Here is a 14,892-nt window from a genome sequence, read left to right on the forward strand (position 1 = left end):
AATTTGACTATTATTATTGATGCTTTACCGGAAGAAAAATAAAAACATTAAAAACATTGAGAATTTGCTAGTAATAATGAAATCAATAATTTTATTCGTTAAATTAGAAAATCAACTTAAGGTAGGAGAAGGTATTGTCAAATTTGAATGGATGTTTGTTGATTTTGGTATACTTCCAATACCATTGGAGGCTTCCTCGATTAGGTCAATCTATGAAAATTTTAATAAAAATATATATGGAAAAATAAACTCACAATAGAATGAATGTGAAGTTTGTATAACTTAATTTAAAAAAAATGTAGCTGTTTCTTGAGAACATTAGTTTCATTTCCATCATTTCTTCCCTCATCTTCAAATATTCTTTCGCAAGAATCATGTATCTATTTTCTTGTTGAGACAAGAGAGACAATTTAGAACGAGTCACTCCAAATCTAAGTCCTCTTATATGCCCACAATCCGGTCCAAGAACTTTACTCAAGACATCATCAACAATACTATTTGATGAAGTTTTTGTCTCAACCTCGGCTTGTTCAATGCGCTCCTACCAAGAAAGTATATCAAATACATAATGTTATTCTTACATTTAAAAAATGTCAATTATCCATAATTGCTTCACACATCTTATAAGTCAACAGACATGATAAAAAAATCATCTCAACAAAGTCAGTTGTTTGTTTAGTGCTCATATTAATAAAAGACCACTTCAACCACCCATTTCATTTACATTATAAACAAGAGATATCAACGAACACAATACTTCCAAACTTTTCACATATCCAATAAAGTATAAAAAAAGAGTCATTTTCAAACAAGTTTAACACATGTTATAAGAAAAAAAATCCCATAGTATGCAACTACGTCCATAACTTGCGATTTATCCTTTGCACTAGATCTACACAATGTAGCTGCATCTACAGAAACACCACTATTTTGGGTTGATTTTTCCACTCTTATCTAAAATCGTTGTCCATTAATGTTGATTTTTCCCGTCTTTATCTAAAATCGTTGAACATTAATGATGTACCCTGTGTAAAACATTGCACATTTTCTTGGTCCATTTGCAAGCCATTTTAAGAAGTCAGAGTAAACTACATTAGATGAATCTATTTGAATCTTGTAAGAATAAAAATAACTACTTGTTAGGTAGACTGTGTTATAGTTTTGTACCTTTAATGGTTCATGGAATAGTATGCTACATTACCTTACATTTTAATCGTGATGGAAATTGTTTTGCATGAATCTTCGAAAGTAGACTAGAATCTTTTACTAGTCTATGATCTAAGATCATGAGTTCATCCATATGCTGACCAGATGAATTACAATTTAATATTGATTTATGTTAAACAAATAATAAATGGTACACAACTTAACTCATTGGATAAACGGTTCCACCACTACTGTGTTGAACAAGACATATCGATGTGCATTTTCTAGTACATCATCGGGTAATGTAATTGAAGTCCCAGCTGATATAGGACGACATTCTAGAATGACACCATTTTCATATTATTGATTACGATGTTCATTATGTGCAACTTCAATCGAGTGTTTAAAATACATTTTTGAAAAGTCTACACATTCATCCGCTACATAGCACGCTGCAATGCACTCTTCTGGTCGTGCTTTGTTTCGTACATAACTTTTCAATACCTTCATATATCTAAACGAGATATAAAGATTATGAAGATGACCACAATTACTACCAACATGATATTAAGAAGCAAATAATTCACCTTTCGAATGGGTACATCCAGCGATATTGAACAGGACCACATATATGAGCTTCACGTCCCAAATGGATAACCAAGTGTATCATTATATCAAAGAATGAAGGTGGAAAGTACCTTTCAAGAAGGCATAAAATGTCCACTACCTCTTTTTCAAGGTGTAACATAATTTCTCTCAATGACACGTTGGCATAGTCTATTAAAGTATGAACATAGCTTATATATTGCATGTCTTGGACCTTTTGGGAGCAAGCGTCTAAGCACCACAGATAAAAGTTGTTGCATCAATACATGACAATCATGAGACTTCAATCCATCACTTTGCAATCTTGTAATGATACACACTTTGAAATGTTGGAACTGTATCCATCAGGCAACTTTAGATTATACAACCTTGAACAAAATAATTTCTTCTCAAACTTCGACAATGTATGTGGAGCAGGAGGTAGGTAAGTTCGACCACCTCGCTCTTGAGGATATAGGTCTGGCCGAATTTTCAAAAGTTGTAAATCTTTTCTTGCATTAATTCCATCTTTTGACTTTCCATTTATTTCTAATAATGTACCTACAATACTCTCACATACATTCTTTTCTACGTGCATGACATCCAAGTTGTGGTGTATTGGTAATTCCTAGCCAATAAATTATATGTAAAATTTTTAGTGGCCAAAGTTTGAAACTTAATAACTTGAAGCTCAATAAAATACACCATAAATTTAGAGTTTGTCAACCTTCCAATATGGTAGATCGAAGAAAATGGATCGCTTCTTCCACCTTTGACTTGTGCATTGTTTCTTACTCTTTCTTTTTAAGCTTTCACATTTTCCCCAACAATTTTCAAAGTCTCGAAGTTTGGTATAAATTGCACTACTTGTTGCAATTTTGAGAGGTAATTTGTAACGACCCGAAATTTTCTACTTAATTCAAGGTCGCTACTATATACGTACCATAAACATTGAATGTGGAAGACTTCATTTAAATTTCATAAAACATAACCTTTATCTTAAAACACAGCCATGGACTTACGTGTTTCGAAAACACCTTTAAAACGACACAACAAAAGACCCGAAATAAAAGAAATAAGAGTTTAAGTTAAAAACATCCTATTCTAGCCTAAGTCTAAGAAAATAAATATCACTATCCTATGAGATCTATCTTTCATTTCATTTTTCATACGGTGCTGTCCTAACGGGTAATTTTGGATGTGTACCATATACTCTACACACAACCCATACGTGCGAGCGTGGGCTCACCAGCTAGTTCACACACCGCTGGGCCACTTTCCTTATCCGGTGGGCATACTCTGGGAGCCCCTTAGGCCAGACACCCACTAGAACTAGTAACCGTCACAACAGCGCTATGCAAAGCATAACGATTGTTGTTCTGCCATTGGATGTACGCGTCCGTACCCTCGTGATGGGATAGGGGTGTCCCCCCAAATGCATGAGCACACATAATGCATGAGGTCCCAAAACTTTTCCATTTTCGTTATCCTTTAATACAACCCCGCTAGCATTATGTACATATCATATCATTTTTCATATCCTTTCAGATATCGTTCATCATTCATATCATATCGTTTCTCATTCTTCAGTTCTCAAATCATACATAATTCTAACGGGGTTATATTTCATGCCATTTTCCGTAATTTCATGTCATTCATATCATGCTATATACACACAATTTAAGAGACCTAACATAACGTTCTATGCTTTTAACATAACATTTCATCATATACACATCATACCATGACATATTGCATCACAATGTATCATATCATAAACAAGTCATAATGTAAACACTTCGTAGTCATGTCGTTTTCTAACTTATCATAGCCTTAACGTTCTTATACCTATCACAGACATATCATTACGTGAACGTACCTTAGTCATATCATCACAAAAACGTAACCTAACCTTGTCGTTCTATCAATCCTAACGCTATCGTTCTATCAATCTATCACAGACCAATCCCTTTCTACCCGTAACCTAACCATATTCTTCCATCAATCTCTCTTATCCATATCACTTCGGTATGTAACCTAACCTTAACGTTTCATGAACGTATTTTACTTCTATCGTTACATTTTGTTTTATGCATTCTTCTCGTATCCTATCTCAAACATATCCTTGAACACATTGTACTACAACTATTATCATACAATTCACATAATTATAACATATACATAACATATAAGAAACAAATCGATCTACAGACAATTCACACATATCAATATATATGACACGTGCAGAACCACGAAGCACGTGTCAACATCAAATATAACCATGCCGATAGTAAGGTCACTTACCTGGCTAGCTTAAGTCGTTGTCATGAATATATCTTTAATGAAAGTTCGATTATGTTCTTTAAAATTCGAGTCAACCTATATGAGCCCATGACATTAGTTTCAGGTTTGAACTCTACCACATTATTTCTCTAATTTACATTGGTCCATTGTTAAAAGTCTTGAAATGTCTATAATTATATTTTTATTAAAAATCTTATTTTTCATGATTACTGTTCTATAAAACAAAAATAGATACATTTATTTCAAGTTATTCTAGCCTTTACTACTCTCTGTATTTATCTTTCCCTCTATATTTAGTTTGTGGTTTTTAATTCTCTAATTTTTTTTTATCTGTTGCCTTTTAATTCTGTTCTAATGTATTCCAAATTTAAGTGGAGGATGTCTGTTTCCAAATCTTTCTTTATCTTAGTGTTTTCTATTCAGAAGTTTTCTCCGCTATCCTATCTCCATTTGGATCTAATATTACTAATTTGACTTGGTGTAGTATAAATAATTGACATTTAGTTTCTAACTCAAAGCTAGATCATTGTAATAATTCAATGAAAATCTAACATAATTTGTTGTGATTTCTGAAAAAATAGTATAAAAAAAATGAATATTTAATATATACCTTATTGATCTGATCTATTAAATCTTTGAATCTCAACTGGGTAAAGGCCATTCTTTTTTTTTTTCACACCATTATTGTTTTTCTTTTCCTCACACAATTATTGTTTTTCTTTTTCTTGTTGCAGTGTTATTTTTTTTTTTTTGTCCTAAGGATGGGTTGATAAGAGATAATTGTGGGAAGGGATGAGAGGTTAGTGGAGAGAAGTGAGGAAAATGTTTTTTTTTTTTTTTTTTTTTTTTAAATTTTAATTTGAATTATTTAATTAATTAATTTATTATTATTATTATTTTTAACTATTTTTTATAATTTTTTTATTTGTTTATTTCTTTATTTATTTTTGGTCTATTACATAATTCTTCTTCTATTTTTTCCATCCAACCATGTTTTATTCACGTGGATGCAACTTTGACACGTGAGGGGAAATGTTGCTTTTATTTTTATTTTTTAATTTTAATTTTAATTAATTAATTAATTAATTAATTATTATTATTATTTTAACTATTTTTTTTTATAATTTTTTTTTGTTTTCTTCCTTTGATGTGGATGTAACTTTGACGAGGTTAGTGAAGAGGAGTGGGGAAAGGTTGTTTTTATTTTTATTTTTTTATTTTTATTTTAATTATTTAATTAATTACTTAATTATTAGTATTATTTTAACTATTTTTTTTATAATTTTTTTATAATTTTAATTATAATTAATTATTATTATTATTTTAACTATTTATTTATTTATTTATTTGTTTATTTATTTTTGGCTATTACATAATGCTTCTTCTATTTTTTCATCCAACCATGTTTTATTCCTTCCATGTGGATGCAACTTTGACAAGAACCTCTCCATTTTTATTCATAATAGGAAGTTCCTACGACATGGTAGATCGGTGACCTTTGGAAAAGGGGAAGAAGTCGTTTCTCTATTTATTTGATTTAATAATTATGTCAAAAATCAAATAAATAGAGAAAAGCCGGCTATCGGAATCGAGCCGATGACCATCGAATGCGATGCTCTAACCTCTGAGCTAAGCGGGCTCACATAACGGAAATGTTACATGCATAGTAATTTACTAAATTATTGGGATCTTAGCGGGAATATGAATATAGAATCTAATTCAATTTCAAATAAATATTGAATATTGGAATTGTTCTTATGACCCATATATGAATACTTTTTTCCATTCTTCAACCAAAGAGACGGAGTATTATCTCCACAAATTGGACATGCTATTTACCTTTTGTGGTGCATCCAACAAGATTTCCATATGCAAGAAAATCATTTATAGTCCATATGAGAATTGCTCTTAAATTGAAATATGTTTTACTTACAATATCATAAGCTTGTACTCCTTTTCATAGATGCTGTAAATCTTCCACAAGAGGTTGTAAGTAGACATCAATATCGTTTCCTAGTTGTCTAGGGCCAGAAATCAACAATGTTAACATTATATTTTCCTTTTTCATACATAACCAAGGACGCAAGTTATACGTAACAAGCATGACTGGCCAACAACTATATCGACTGCTCATGTTGAAGAATGGATTAAAACCATCTGTAGCAAGGCCTAACCTAAGATTACGAGAGTCCATAGCAAACTCGGGCCACTTTTTGTCAATCAACTCCCATGCAACAGAATCAACTGGATGTCGAATCTTTCCATCAATACTTTTATGTTGAGAATGCCATTGTAAACTTTCACCCATTTCATATATTTTAAACATTCGTTTAAGTCGCGGAATGATAGGAAAGTATCTTAATACTTTAGCAGGTATACCTTGCTTGATTGCATTCGTTTGTCTATCAACCTTCCACCTTGAAGTATTACATTGAGGACAACTTTCTAACTTTTCTTTTTCATTTCTAAATACACAACAATCGTTACATATGCATGGATTTTTTGGTAGCCTAAGTCAAATTCCTTGAACAATTTTCGAACTTCATAAATAGATCTTGGAGTGACATTATCAATTGGAAGCATGTCATACAAAAGTTCCAGAAGGCTTGTGAAACTAGCATCTACCAACCATTATATGTCTTAAGTTTATACAATGCCACAACTGCTGATATCTTTGTATATTTTGTACATCCGGTGTACAATGGAGTGTTTGCCTCTTGGATATTGTGAGAAATATTTTTGTCTTCCTCGATGTAAAAGAACCATTCTTGTCCTCCTCTTCAATATATGTGCTCTTATATAAGATGGTTGCTTCCAACATAAGAGCATCATCGACTTCTTTTTCAACATCATCCTCCTCACATACTTCTCCGTGATGATACCAAACATTATATGTAGGGTCCATTCCCTTAATGATTAGGTGTTCATATATGGTTTGGATATCATAATGTCTCATATTCCTACACTCTTTACATGGACATAGAAACTTTTTGGCATCCAGCTTCCTTTTCTTCATTTCTTGTAGAAATTTTCATGCTCCTTCCATGTATTCATCGGTAGCACTATTAGACAAAGTCAATTTTGGTAAGTATGTGTCTTAAAAATAAAGTGTATTGAAACTTATATTCTCATACTCATTCAAATACAACCAATCTTTGTTGAACATTTTGAAAGCTCTGGTATGCTTAATAGGATGATCAATTGGACCGTCGATAACTTGGTTCACAATCACTATTTAAGAAAAGAAGATATCGATAACTCTGATATATTTGTGTTATCTTTAAAGTTGGAGCATAATATATATATATATATATATATATATATATATATATGTATATATATATGATAATAAAGAGCCACGAAAGGTAAAAACTTAGTGTAACAAGTACATTCAAATCTTTCTAAAATATAAGACGAGAATAAGGTAACTTACATTATCTGTTCAACAGCTTTAAACATTATCTATTCAACACCTTTAATTTCAATTAGTTCGCTAAACCTTAAACCACCATTTGTTGGCACTTTGTCTAATGCATAAGAATGGACTAATCAAGAAAAAAAAAAAATCCATATGCAAGGCAAAATTAAAAGAACGAAAACAAATTAAAGTGCTCAAATTGAATTATTTTTCTAATTTCCATAATTATCTTGCAAGATTCATCTCATAATTATTTTATCCAAATTTTAATTCAAGTTTTATAATATATAATTCTCCTAAAAAAATTACATATACTCTTAAAAGGTTGCTTATTCGAGTAGAAATTTCACTCATATTTCACTAGAAAGCTACAAATATATTTTCCTTACCAGAGCATATATATATATATATATATATATATATATATATATATATATATATATATATATATATATATATTTTGTAGCAGAATAATATTTGTTCAGTAGGGTCATTGAAATGTTGATCATTGATGGAGTAGTGTGTGTTTATCTGTTGCAAATATATATTAGTATCAATATGTGTTTTTCCTTAAAATGTCGCTTACTCTCGTGATGTGGAGTGAAAAGTCATTGCAGTAACAAAAAATTTAAACAGCAAAAAAATTTTGATATGGAGTATGTGTTTATATACATGGAGTAGGGTCATTGCATTAGCAAAAAAATTTCGATATGGAGTATGTGTTTATATACATGGAGTAGGGTCATTGCATTAGCAAAAAAATTCACTCATACACTCATACATCACTAGATTGAGAGGAAAAATTACTATAACACATTGCAGCAGCAAAAAAATCTACTCATACACTTATACATCACTAGATTGAGAGGAAAAATTATAACACCTCAATCCCAATCCAAACCTCATAATACTAAACAAAATCTAAAAAAGAAGCAAGGTAGAGAGAGGGAGGGGGATGACAACTAAGATGGCATAAGATTTTAAACATCACTAGATTGAGAGGAAAAATTACTATAACACCTCAATCCCAATCCAAACATCATAATACTAAACAAAATCTAAAAAAGAAGCAAGGTAGAGAAGGAGGGGGATGACAACTAAGATGGCATAAGATTTTAAACTAACCTACCTGAGAACCAGTTCACTAATTGCCGAGATAGTGGGAGAGAGTGATTTTTGTAAGATTGTCGATGGGAGAGAGTTGCAATTCTCTTATTGATAGCAGATTTTAGGGCTTCAATGGGCTGGCTTTTCCAATTTCTTTTCTTTCGGCTTTTTCGCTTTCCTACTTTATTTAAGTTTGAATTAGCTTTCAGTTTTCTCCTTTTCCCATTTTTTTCCTTTGGTTCTTTATAATTGCACTAAATAGAAAATGTTATCTTTAAACCCTATCAAAAGCCTTCATTCTACTGAGTATTATAAATAAGTCGACAAAATTGAATACTTTTACTGTACTTAAATATCTAAAATATCCTTTAGATTTAGATCATTTTGCAACTGTTCTTGGATGATATATATACAAAATAATGAACACCAGTTTAGCGTAATATATATCCGGAACAATGAACACAAATTTACACTAATCTAACTCAAAAAAGGACTAACCTAAAAAATAGAGTTCCTTACAAAAAAAAAAAAAAAGGACTAACCTAAAAAATAGAGTTCCTCAGGGAAGTAAACACAATAGAGAATTGTCTCCGGAGGAAGCAAATTGTTCGAGGGAATGAATACTGAAATAAGATAAATGAATTGTTTGTACGATTCTGTTAAAGAATTGAGACATGAGTCATACTCGAGGTGGGATGTGACTCATTTTGAAATAGAGAGGATAAAATGTAGAGCAAAACTATGGAATGCAAAAACCAATGATTAATAAAACTATCTAATTAATTTATATTAATAACTACATCTTTTAACCAAAAAATGGATTGTTGTATGATTATTATAAAGAATTGAGACGTGGGTTAGACTCGAGATGGGGCGTGGCTCAGCTTGAAATGGAGGGGATAAAGATAGCAGAACAAAAGTTTGTAATGCAAAAACCAAAGATTAATAATACTATGTAATTAATTTATATTAATAATTACGTCTTCTGACCAGAAATAGATTGTTTGTACGATTTTGATAAAGAAATTAGACGTGGATCAAACTTGAGGTAGGGCGTGACTCAATTTGAAATGGAGGGAATTGAAGAGCAAAACTCTAGAATACAAAAACTCAAAGATTAATAAAACTATGTAATTAATTTATATTAATAATTATATCTTTTGACAAGAAATGGATTGTTTTTACGATTTTGATAAGAATTGAGCCGTGGGTCAGACTCGAGGTGCGGCGTGGCTCAGTTTGAAATGGAGGGGAGTAAGATTGCATAACAAAAACAAATGATTAATAAAACTATGTAATTAATTTATATTAATAATTACATCTTTCTGATGAGAAATGAATTGTTTGTATGATTCTGATAAAGAACTAAGATGTGAGTGAGACTCAAGTGTGGCGTGACTCAGTTTAAAATGGGTGAAAATTGCATAACAAAACTCTGGAATGCAAAAATTCAATGACTAATAGACCTATCTAATTAATTTAGATTAATAATTACATCTTCTAACTAGAAATGGATTGTTTGTACAATTTTGATAAAGAATTGAGACGTAGGTCAGACTCGAGGTGGGGCGTGACTCAGTTTGAAATGGGGGGGATTAAGACTCCAGAACAAAAGTTGTGTAATGCAAAAACCAAATGATTAATAAAACTAGGTAATTAATTTATATTAATAATTATATCTTACGACAAGAAATGAATTGTTTGTATGATTCTGATAAAGAATTGAGACGTGGGTTAGACTCGAGATAGGGCATGACTTAATTTGAAATGGAGGGGATAAAGTCTTCAGATCAAAAGTCTGCCATGCAAAAACCTAATAATTTATATAGTACATCTTCTGATGAGAAATAGATTGTTTGTACGATTCTGATAAAGCATAAAGATGTGGGCCAGACTCGAGGCGAGGAGTGACTCGGATTGAATTGGAGGGAATGAAGATAGTAGATCAAAACTCAACAATGAAAAAACTCAATGATTAATAAAATTATACAATTAATTTATATTAATAATTAGATCTTTTGACGAGAAATTGATTATTTATACGATTCTAATAAATAATTAAGACGTGGGTCAGAGTCGAGATAGGGCATAACTCAGACTAAAATGGAGGGATGGAACTGCAGAGTAAAAGTCAGTAATGCAAAAACTCAATGATTAATAAAATTATATAATTAATTTATATTAATAATTACATCTTTTTACGAGAGATTGATTGTTTGTACAATTCTCATAAAGAATCGAGATGAGGGTCAGACTCGAGGTGGGTCACAACTCAGATTGAAATGGAGGGGATGAAGACTATAGAGTAGAACTCTACCATGCAAAAATGATTAATAAAACTATATAATTAATTTATATTAATAATTAGATCTTCTGACAAGAAATTGATAATGAGTACGATTCTAATAAAGAATTTAGCGTGGGCCAGACTCGAAATAGGGCGTGACTCAGTTTGAATTGAAACGAATGAATACTGCAAACCAAAAGTCAGTCTGCAATGCAAAAACCCAATGGTTAAAAAAAAATTATATAATTAACTTATATTAATAGAAATTGATTATTTGTATGATTTTCATAAAGAATTGAAACGAGCGTAACTCAAATTCAAATGGAGGAGATGGAACTGAAGAGTAAAAGTCAGTAATGCAAAAACCCAATGATTAATAAAATTATATAATTAATTTATATTATTAATTACATCTTCTTACGAGAAATTGATGGTTTGTACAATTCTCATAAAGAATCAAGATGTGGGTCAGACTCGAGGTGGGTCGTAACTCAGATTGAAATGGAGGGGATGAAGACTGCATAGCAAAACTCTATGATGCAAAAATGATTAATAAAACTATATAATTAATTTATATTAATAATTAAATCTTCTTGACAAGAAATTGATAATGTGTACTATTCTAATAAAGAATTTAACGTGGGCCAGACTTGAGATAGGGCGTGACTCAATTTGAAATGAAAGGAATGAATACTGCATAGGAAAAGTCCGTAATGCAAAAACCCAATTATTAAAAAAAATTATATAATTAACTTATATTATTAATTACATCTTCGGAGAGAAATTGATTATTTGTAGGATTCTCATAAAGAATTAAGACGTGGGTCAAACTCGAGGTAGGGCTGGATCAAATGGCTAGCATAACCAAAATAGTTGAGCGGCTCACCTAAATTTGTTTGTTTCATTGGTTGCGGCTTTCGAGTGCATTAGATTTGTTAAATTTTCTTTCTGAAATAATAATAAATTATTCCATTCGCAGAAATGAAACAAAAGATGACGAGAATCTTGAAGCTAGTGAACAATAGAGATCCAGGGAAAAAGCAAAGGAATGCCAAGGGACTTGAAGAAGGAAACGAAAGTTGTTGGTCTCGTTGGAGATCTATACAAAAATTACCAGAAGAATATGGTCATCTTCGAGATGAAATTGAGAGAATCATTAAATCTAGAATGGAAAAAAAAAAAAAAAAAAAGAAAGACAATGAGAAGATGTCTCTTCTTCATCTTCAAGCTCCAGCTCCGACTCTGAGTTAGAATACTTTTCGTCAGAGGAAATGAGCAATGGTAGTTTCTATTATTTACATAATGAACAGTCAAGCAGCTTGGGTGCTCAAATTCAAGCCGATTAACTAGAAAAAAAAATTAAATAAAAGAATGAAGTCTTGGCTAAAGTTGATTCACTACATTGGAAACTAGAAAACGTAAGAAACCAAACTGGAAAACAGAAAAAACTAAGAGATATCCGAGAAAATGATTTTAATAGGAAATTTGAAAGAAGAATGGATGGAAAAGATTGAATTGCACAAAAGGTACCATGACAAAGAGAGAGTTCTTACCATGGATTAAGGACTTGGAGACAAAAGTAGACACTCTACATTACAGTAGAAGGGAAATAGAAGAACAGAACATTCGGATGAGATCAAAAAATCAGTGGCTCAACAACACTAGGAATTTCGAGTTGGAGCTGACATTGACGTGTAAGGAGACATAAGCTTCTTCTTAGATAATCGCCTTAGTAGGGTAAGTCAAGAGTTTGAAACAAAAAATTGATGCATCGCAGGCTTGAGAGAACAAAATTAGGGCAAGATATGGAGCAATGTAAACAAAAATATTCTCAGATTGAAAATTAAAATTATCTACTGAGAAAGAACCCTAAAGGAAAAGGACTAAATCATTATTGGAAGAAAGCAAGCAAGCGAAGAGCGGCTTATCAGACGTGGCTTTGAGCCTGATAAGCATAGAGAGGAAGATGGAAGATTAAGCAAAAGAGCTCCAACAGCTTGAAAGATAAAATTCGTCTATTGTCGCAAAGCAACTACACAACGAAAGCAGAAAAAAGTTTAGGGCGAAGAACAAAAGATACGAGCAAGAGGAGACAATTCAAATAAAAAAATTGAAATCATGAAGGTGAGCGGATGAAACTCAACAACATGAATGAATTTGGAATGGATAGAATAAACAGAAAAATTGTAGAAGATAGCACCAAGCTTCTAAACAGATATTAAATATCACAAATAAGCTCACTATCGCAAAATATTGAGTTAGAATGAGAAGCAACGAGCTAAAACAACTAAAAACAAATTTAACTCGATTCATTGCACCAATGGAGGAAAAAGAAGAACAAAAGTTCATGCTTAGAGAAAAGGTATGAAATCTAGAAGCGAAAATAAGCAAAAAGGGAGGAGAGAACTCAACCTGATTCGAAGCTTAGGCCAATTGAAAAAGAAAATGATGAAAACGGAGAATAGTGAAGGAGAAGAAGAAGAACGTCCAAACTTGAAGAAGACAACCAAAAAGTGATTAGGGAAAAATGTCATAAACACAAAAACAATTTGATTCTCTCTAAAAAAAGAGAAAAAGATTGAACACAAAATAAAATAAAATAAAAAAGCTGATACAAAACAAAATAAAAAAAAGGAGAGCTACATATATATATTTTTAAATGGTAAACTTCTTAATTTACTCTCTTTCTTCTTCCCTGAGTTGTGCCCTAATTTAGGGGTGGAGGCTAGATTTATTTTTTCCTCTTAATTTCCTCTCTTCCCCTTGTGGTCCATTTTGCCATAATCTATGGAGCTATAACCCATGTATTTCATCTTTTTCTTCCTTTTGTAATATATTTTTGTCCGGCATCAAATGACAACTTCGTCTTTGCTCTATTATAGGGGTATGGTTAATTTTCATGTCTTTCTCTTTGGCTCATTACATTAAAGGTGAAGGGAGGGTAAATTCATTAGCTAGCTACTTCTTTACCGAGTTCCATCAGGAGAAAGATAAAGGAGTGAAGGAGCGAAGCGAACATCCTTGAATTTGTTTACAGTAAAAGAAAGAGTGAAAGAAAGGAGAAGATCAAGATCAAGAAGGAATCTTTCGGATTTACTTATTTTTTTGTTTTTTTTTTTATAGTCCATTAACGTGGAGAGATATCATTCTAAGAAATGCTTATAATGTAACGACCTGAAATTTTCTACTTAATTTAAGGTCGCTACTGTATACCTACCATAAACATTGAATGCGGAAGACTTCATTTAAATTCCATAAAACATAACCTTTAACTTAAAAACACAGCCATGGACTTACGTGTTTCAAAAACATCTTTAAAATACACAACAAAAAATTCGAAATAAAATAAATAAGCGTTTAAATTTAAAACATCCTATTCTATCCAAAGTCTAAGAAAATGAATACCACTATCCTATGCATGTGCCATGATCTCGAGTTGCGATGCCGTCGTCAGCCGTACAGGAATGCCTTGCCTTAACCTGAAAAATGTAGTAGCACATGGCCTGAGTATTTAAAGAAATACTCAGTAAGTGACCCCACTATTGGGGTTAAATGCAACAATCACATGCAATAAAATGATGGGACCTATCTTTCGTTTCGTTTCATTTCGTTTCGTTTTTGTTTCTTTTTCGTTTCGTTTCGTTTCATTTTCCCTACGGTGTAATCCTAACAGGTAATCGTGGACGTGTACCATATACTCTACACGCAGCCCATACGTGCGAGTATGGGCTCACCAGCTAGTTCGCACACCGCTGGGCCACTGTCCCTAGCCGGTGGGCATGCTCTGGGGGCCCACCGGGACCCGTTAAAACTAGAACCGTCACGGCAGCGCTATGCAAAGCATAACGATCGTTGTCCTGCCATTGGATGTACGCGTCCGTACCCTCGTGATGGGATATGGGTATCCCCCCAAATGCATGAGCACACAATATGCATGAGGTCCCAACTAGTCCTACAGTTATCATTAATGAACATAACCCCCTATCACGTTTTCATGCTTACATGTCATTCTCATTCTCATTTCTTTACATATCATACATATTCC

At 32.1% G+C, this 14,892-nt stretch overlaps 2 pseudogenes; one reads left to right on the plus strand and one right to left on the minus strand.

The window, feature by feature from the left end:
- Positions 1-804: 804 nt before the first annotated feature.
- Positions 805-6,940, minus strand: LOC147794777 (uncharacterized; annotated as a pseudogene).
- A 2,294-nt stretch (positions 6,941-9,234) lies between these two features.
- On the plus strand, positions 9,235-13,429 carry LOC147794778 (uncharacterized; annotated as a pseudogene).
- The last annotated feature ends 1,463 nt before the right edge of the window (positions 13,430-14,892 follow it).

Source organism: Cucurbita pepo, chromosome 1 (genome assembly GCF_057944985.1).
Source record: "Cucurbita pepo subsp. pepo isolate OVF chromosome 1, ASM5794498v1, whole genome shotgun sequence".
Lineage (NCBI taxonomy): Eukaryota > Viridiplantae > Streptophyta > Magnoliopsida > Cucurbitales > Cucurbitaceae > Cucurbita > Cucurbita pepo.